The sequence below is a fragment of the Eleutherodactylus coqui genome, chromosome 4 (genome assembly GCF_035609145.1).
Source record: "Eleutherodactylus coqui strain aEleCoq1 chromosome 4, aEleCoq1.hap1, whole genome shotgun sequence".
In the NCBI taxonomy this organism is placed as follows: domain Eukaryota; kingdom Metazoa; phylum Chordata; class Amphibia; order Anura; family Eleutherodactylidae; genus Eleutherodactylus; species Eleutherodactylus coqui.
Window position 1 is genome coordinate 37,456,905 of NC_089840.1, and position 8,168 is coordinate 37,465,072.

Consider the following 8,168-nt stretch of genomic DNA (forward strand, 5'->3'; position numbering starts at 1 on the left):
AGACACAGACCAGGGAGCACCACATCCAGGGAAGGACACAAGGGGGCGGACAAAGGGAGAAGGGGGTGGAGGCCCGTATCCGAGCTTACTCATCTTCCGCAACACCCCCCGCCTCAATGCAGCTTCGGCTCAGGGGGTGCCCGACTCCAACCACTTTACTAGCCCATCAGAGGACCTGAAAGCGACCCAGGTCTGCCAAGTGCGATAATGTTTTACCCAATCCTCTGGTTCCTCTGCCCCAAACTCCTCGAAGCGCATAAGTGTGTGGAGCTCCTCTACCCACATTATCCGCATCGGGGAGGTGGTTGAACGCCACAGCCTTGGAATAATCCTCCTGGCAGCTATAATGGAGAATCTGAGAAAGGAAGCTCCTTTTCATACCTCTCATCGAGCCGGGGAACATAGATAGAAGGGCTAATTCTTGAGTCTGAGTCACCTTTGTATGACAAATATGATTGTATAACTCCACCACCTCCCTCCAAAGGTTCAATACCAGAGGGCAGCCCCACCAGAAATGTGTCATAGTACCTCTGCTGTCATTGCATCTCCAACAGGAGTCAGGGACCTGGGGGAACATCCTCTGAAGCCGATCCAGAGTCCTGTACCATCTGGACAGTATTCTAAAATTCAAGTCCTGGACTCTGCCTGCCGAGGAGAGCTTATGAGCCAAAAGCCATGCTCTGTGCCATTCCTCCAGGGTAAAGCTCCTGCCCAGCTCCCTCTCCCAGGCCCCCATATAATTAGGGTCCTCGCCCTCCATCTCCCGAGACAGCAGCAAGTTGTAGAGTCTGGAAATCACATGTCTGGGTAGCAGGGGGGTAAGAGACAATCACTCAAATTCAGTGTGTGTGTGTGTGTGTGTGTGTGTATGTATGTATGTGGGTGGGGGGGCAACTTCGTTCACCCGTGGCATTAGTGAGTAGACAAAACTTTGCAATTGGAATTATTGTAACCACATTCCCGGCTGAGCCTCTCTGTCCCCCAGAATCTCCTGCATCGCCTTCATGCCCCCTTGAGACATCACATCACCGAGTCTAGGAATCAGGGTATCCGGAAGAGCTAGTAAAGAGGAGCGCTGCGTTTTTTTTTAACGCAATTGTCACTGGGACTTTCTAATGTTAAAACCGCATGGCACAAAAATTGCAAAGCACCAACGTGTGATGCGTTTTTAACATTAGAAAGTCCCATTGACAATCACGTTAAAAACCCACCTACATCGTAGTGTTAAAGAAACGCAAGTGTGTGGGAGCCCTTACTGTATGAGGCCTGCAGAGGGGGATACTGTGTGTGGCCCCATGGTGGGGCATTACTACTAGCTGGGGAGATTCTTTAGAGATTTGGGAAATAAAGCCAAGTAGCTGGAAAACGGAGGTCAAAGATGTCAAATTCTGTAGAAACAAGTTGTAACCAGGTCTGTGCAGGCAGAAAATAACTAACTAGCACGCACGCACGCACACACGCCTCAGTTAAGCAGAATGAACGATGTATCCACAGGATGGAGCCATTCATACTCCAGAGGTCCAGGGATCATGCATCTCATGGAAACCCTGGGAGTCCACAAGTTCTTCGGTAACATCAGGAGGATCTAGAAGGAAACAGTTATATCATCAGTATGACGGTCATACAGTATATTCTGGGGTCAGTAGCTGCAGGCAGAGGGGGTCACTTACTAATCACAGCAGTGGATTAGGAGCATGGCGGCTGTACAGAACAATGGAGATCAGTCCTGTTATAGTGACATTTCCCACTAGTTTGACCCCATAGCACCTTTATTACATTCACATTCCTTTGGGTCATGAAGGGTACCGTTTCTCCTTAGAGAAAGCACCTAGTGAGAAGACTTATAAGGCCACCCATGCTCCTCTGGGAAATTTATGCAAATAGAAGCACCACCTATTGGAAGGCAGCATTGCTGCAAGTCAGTGTTAGACTTAACTTTTTGTAATCCTGCATGTACATTTCCTGTAGTGGTTTTACAGATGTACTTCGCCTGCTGCTCAACACTTGTAAAGTACAACACTGAATAGAACGGCACCTTATTGATCGGCTCTTGGAGGATGTCCGTTCTCTTCTGAGGAACCATCCATCTGCTTCATCTCTCCATCCTTGGACGCTGCCATGTTCTTCCTCTTACAACACTAATAACAGAACAGATTACAGATCCTGTAGATTATGTCTCCCTTGGAGTGTTCTGTCATGTAATCTATATATATAAAGTTGAAAGCCCTCACTGACTCACTCACTGACTGACTCGCCAAAAGTTCTCCAACTTCCCGATGTCGTAGAAACATGAATTTTGGCACAAGCATAGATTGTCTCCAAAATAGGAAAAGTAATTGGGTCCCAACTCGATTATTCAATTCTAGCGCAAAAGAATTGGCGTCGAAATCTAATGTGCATAATCTAAATCTCACACTTCCCAATATCATAGAAACTTAAAACTTGGCACGGGCATTGAATATGTCATAAATGGGAAAAGTTAATGGGTCCCAACTTGATTATTCAATTCTATGCGCAAAAGAATTAGCGTCCAAATTTTACGTACGGAATCTAATTCTTTCACTTCCCGGTGTCATAGAAACTCGAAATTTGGCACGGGCATTGATTATGTCATAAATAGGAAAAGCTAATGGGTCCCACCTCAATTGTTCAATTCTAAGCGCAAAAGAATTAGCGTCCACATTTTACGTATGGAATCTAATTCTCTCACTTCCTGATGTCATTTTATATAAAGGAAACGTCGCATGGTTACTTCCCGTGGTGTTTCCTGGGTAACAGAGAACTATGCAAAATGGTGAACATATGTTTTTCCGGTATCTCTAAAGTAACCACGACTTCATAAGATTTCCGTGTGAACACCAGATAAACACCAGTACCAAATTAACTCGGGCGAAGGCGGGTATATCAGCTAGTAATCTTATATGTATATGTAGGAGATAAAAATCGCCAAAAACGGACTTACAAGAAAGATCCCAGCGGAGAGAAGTATCACTACAGCCAGAGCAGCAGCAACAAGGGAAAGTCGTAATGTGAGAGACAGAGGACCTGCAGGAACATGAATGACACAAATCAGAGAGGGTGCGACCTGGAGAAATATACCGGTATACCCACAGGCATATACATATACGCTATCTTATGATACAGTGTATTAGTCACATAGTTGGTGTCGTTATACAATGTATATGCATGTGGGTGATATAATATCCAATCTGCCAGTCTATAGTCTGCGATAATACAATATAATAATATTTGTATAGCGCCAACTTATTCCGCAGCGCAATATAGTAAACAATGTATATAATATCCATAAAAAGTTTATCAGTCTATAGTCTGGATTATTATATAATGCATATATCAGATCTTTCTGTGCTATAATATCCATATACTAATGTACGATGTACCAGTCTGTGCTCTTACATTACATATAATAGGTCCTTGTAAGATCTTCTATGCTCTTCACACAATTGTCTCCAAGATTTGTCCACCACGACATGAGCAGCTTCTACCCTCCCCGGCCGTCTCCTTCCCAGTCTTGTAGACTAAGCCCACCCGGGCAGCATCGTTTCCCGCTGTATCATTTAGTTCATGTACACTGTGCCTGTTTATCATATGTAATGTATTAACCCCTTGTTCTTGTACATATAGCACCCGGGAATTAATGGCACTTTATAATAATGTTGGATTATTGCGCTTGCCGTCTTGGGCCCGAAGCGAGCGGGACCAGACTGTCACTAAACTGAAAACTGCAAACCAAATTTATACTCAGCTCAACAAATGCAACGAGCGCTGCGCCTGCAGCATCAATGAGGGGCAGCAAGACGAGCCCCCAGTGCTGCGACAGATGTAGCAGAGTCTAAGATGATTTGGGGCCCTTTTACACGGGCCGAGAAATCCTTCAGTTTCCTGCGATCATCGTTCAGTCTATAGGCACACGTGACTGAACGACGAACAACAAGTAATTTTGTCATTCAGCTTCTGCATAACGACTGGACAGATCGGCCCGTAGAGACAGCAAGTCATTTATCTATGAACGACGCCCGTTTACTGTGAATGGAGGCGGGCGGCCGGGCTGGAACAACCGATTCCGCCTCCATTCACAAACAATGATCGTTGCTGTATAAAAGCACAGGAAGGATCATCACTAGAACGACGTGTCGAACATCTGCGCCCCCTGGGTCACGCCTGTAAATGACCCTACACAAGCCGACCATCGTTTAAACGACTGCACGAGCGCTGACGTCCTTGCTAAGGTCGTCCGCGCTCGTGCAGAGCGTTTAGACTGTAAGACATCGTAGGGTTCTCATTGGCTTCACATAAGATGTGAAGTGTTGAGTGGGGAGCGTTTATACGTAGCAAGAAGCCAGCGATTCAGCGATACTTTTCTGGCCTACTGAATGTCAGCGATAAAAAAAACGCAAACTAATAGTGAGCAATTTTTTTCGCATTTACACTGAACGATCATTGCTTAAATTTGTTCGCTTGAATGAATTTTGAGCAACATTATTACTTATAAATGGGCCTTTATTGCCTCCTGATAATTTCTTGTACAGCAGTTTGTTTACCCTTTAATTACATCACAAAGGGTTTTGTGTGATAAGAGAACAATAGCTTTTTAATGGCTTCAGATAACTTTCCACAACAAGTTATCACAGAGGAGGTAACATCTGCTTCATCAGGACTTCTGTAGTCTTTGGTTTCACTACAGCAGCCATGACCGGCCATATGTGTGATGTGACCGCTGGAGCCAATGATTGTCTGCAGTGATGACAGTTATGTACAGAATGGCTAGCTCAATAACTCAATGTCCCTCAGTCCAACTTGATGGTAACAAAGCCAAGGGTTCAGCGCTGCCACAGATGGGGGCGAGAGAAGAGGAAGATTTCTGGTTTTTATTACTGGGTAAAATACTGTAACTACATTACTGTGCATGGAAGCTGTGAGGTTTCTATAATACCCCAGTAATACCCCTCTTACCTTACTCTGCAGTATATGGGGGATGGAAGGTGTGAGGTCTCTATAATACCCCAGTAATACCCCTCTTACCTTACTCTGCAGTATATGGGGGATGGAAGGTGTGAGGTCTCTGTAATACCCCAGTAATACCCTCTTACCTTACTCTGTAGTATATGGGGGATGGAAGGTGTGAGGTCTCTGTAATACCCCAGTAATACCCTCTTACTTTACTCTACAGTATATGGGGGATGGAAGGTGTGAGGTCTCTGTAATACCCCAGTAATATCCTCTTACCTTACTCTGTAGTATATGGGGATGGAAGCTGTGAGGTCTCTATAATACCCCAGTAATACCCCTCTTACCTTACTCTGCAGTATATGGGGGATGGAAGGTGTGAGGTCTCTGTAATACCCTCTTACCTTACTCTGTAGTATATGGGGGATGGAAGGTGTGAGGTCTCTATAATACCCCAGTAATACCCCCTTACCTTACTCTGTAGTATATGGGGGATGGAAGGTGTGAGGTCTCTATAATACCCCAGTAATATCCTCTTACCTTACTCTGTAGTATATGGGGGATGGAAGATGTGAGGTCTCTGTAATACCCCAGTAATACCCCTCTTACCTTACTCTGTAGTATATGGGGGATGGAAGGTGTGAGGTCAGTATAATACCCAGTAATACCCTCTTACCTTACTCTGTAGTATACGGGTGATGGAAGGTATGAGAGCCTCGAGTGGAGCAGAATGTTAAAGGGGTTGTCCGGCCAGAAACATCATAGCTCATTACTTCTGTTTGCCCATTTCCATGCACTTTGTAATATACATTGTGCATGGAAAATGAAGCAAACAGAAGTTTTGGACTTACCTGAAGGGGTGCCCCCCCCTGTGTTGACCCTCGGTCGTCCGTGGTTACGACAAGAAATCGTCTGCATTTCTTGTCGGGCCGGCAGCAGCTCTCGTCGGCGCTGGAACGCTCCTCTTCCCTTCCGCGCATGCGCAGTCCTTCTTTCTTCTGCCGGGACCGCGCTCTTTACCTCATCATCGCAGGGGACGCGCGCCGCCGGTCGGCGCATGCGCAGTACACTCACTTCCTGGTTTCATATACCAGAGCGGAGTGAGTGACTGCCTGCCGCTGCTGCTTGGACAAGAGCCAAGAAGACACCGTCGGGACTTTAAAAGTATGTGAAAGGGGAGAAGGGGAGTAGGGGAGAAGTGGAGAAATGTTGGAGAGATGGATGGATGGATGTGTGCACGGGGGGGGGGGGGGGGTGCAGTGATGTGTGTGTGGTGTGCACGGACCGGCTGTCAGAAGTCCCGGGGGAAGGGGGTGTGGGGTGTGGAATGGGAAAGATCGATGGATGGATGGATGGATGTGTGCAGGGGGGGGGGGTGCAGTGATGTGTATGTGCATTGACCCAGCTGACAGAAGTGTGGGGGGGGTCATTGTGAGAGGGGCACTATGAGGGCGTGTGTGTGGGGAAATGTTTTACTTTACTTTAGCAGGGGGCGGGGCCTGGGCGGGGAGAGACTGTAGAGCAGTTCAATAGAGGTGGGCGTGTCGTGGGCGGGGCTAGGACGTGAGCTGAGGGAAATCCTGCCTTTTCATGTCTTACTACCATCGGGAGCGCGCACACAGAAGAGGGGGGGCGCAGGGCATGTGAGAAGGCAGCACAGAGGCGCCATCTTTGAAAACTGCAGAGAAGATCAGTCTAAGGTAATAAACTGACATTGCAGCTGATCTGCCGGCCGGTTTGAGCCCCTGTATGCTGTCTGTTACTATCCTTACTGAAAGGGAAGCAGCAGCATTATAAAAATTTTTACCCTGTGTGGCCGGACAACTCCTTTAAGGCAACAGAAATGTAGCCCTAAGCTCTCGCTCACAACCGCATGGTTGAGGTAGCCGGCTCAAGGTTGACTCAGCCTTCCATCCTTCCGAGTTCGGTAAAATGAGTAACCAGTCTGCTGGGGGAGTAAAAGATGACTGAGGAAGGCAATGGCAAAACCACCCTGCACACTCTGCCAAAAAAAATGGCACAATAACGTTACCCTAGAAGTCAGTCATGATTCGGTGCTTGCACCAGGGGACTTTACCTCTATAATAACTGAGTAAAACCCCTCTTACCTCACTCAGCAGTACATGGGGTATGGAAGGTATGAGGTCTCTATAATACCCCAGTAATACCCTGTTACCTTACTCCGTAGTATATGGGGGGGTAGAAGGTGTGAGATCTCTGTAATACCCAGTAATACCCCTCTTACCTGTAATCTCCAGTACATGGGGTATAGAAGGTGAGAGGACAGTATAATACCCCAGTAATACCCTCTTATCTGTAATCTCCAGTACATGGGGTATAGAAGGTGTGAGGTCAGTATAATACCCAGTAATACCCTCTTACCTGTAATCTCCAGTACATGGGGTATAGAAGGTGTGAGGTCAGTATAATACCCCAGTAATACCCTCTTACCTGTAATCTCCATTACATGGGGTATAGAAGGTGTGAGGTCAGTATAATACCCCAGTAATACCCTCTTACCTGTAATCTCCAGTACATGGGGTATAGAAGGTGAGAGGACAGTATAATACCCAGTAATACCCTCTTACCTGTAATCCCCAGTACATGGGGTATAGAAGGTGTGAGGTCAGTATAATACATAGTAATACCCACTTACCTGTAATCCCCAGCAGATATTCCCGAGTCTCCTCACTGACTGGGTTTGTGATCCGGACACGGAGTCTCCTCCCGGCATCTTCTCTCTGGGCACTTGGGATAATCAGCGTCCCATTGTCATCCATCAGCCGATATCTGTGGGGTAGAGACCCCCCCGTCCACCTCCCAGGTCACAGCTGCCTCCTCTCCAGAGAACTGGACACTCACAGCAATGTCCTGACCGAGCCGGCTGGAGTTACTGGTTATGTTGGAGATGAGAACTTGATCTGGAAGTATCAGGAGAAGCTCGGTGACCATCATGTTTCCCATAGAAGACAATAGAGAAATGTCTCCTGTGATCCACCAGCTCTTACCTAGTACAGTGATGTCTGTAGAGCGCCGGAAGGCCCCCGAACGGTTGTGAAGCCAGAGAACATACAGACAGGAGTCGTCCTTCCTGGCATCTGTTAGCCTCCAGCACCCGCTGCTTGTGTTGTAGTGAAGCCTGGGGTCCCAGTGATTATAGGACCACGTGTCATTACACCATACCTCCAGCAGAGGATTGT

General features: G+C 47.0%; 1 long non-coding RNA gene across 1 annotated transcript; it reads right to left on the bottom strand.

Moving 5' to 3' along the window:
- Positions 1 to 2,035: 2,035 nt before the first annotated feature.
- Positions 2,036 to 7,739, bottom strand: LOC136624584 (uncharacterized). Its single transcript, XR_010792355.1, has 3 exons — positions 7,625 to 7,739; positions 2,963 to 3,045; positions 2,036 to 2,138 (listed from the first exon to the last, which is right to left on the bottom strand). It is a non-coding gene; the product is annotated as an uncharacterized lncRNA (long non-coding RNA).
- Between the last annotated feature and the right edge of the window lie 429 nt (positions 7,740 to 8,168).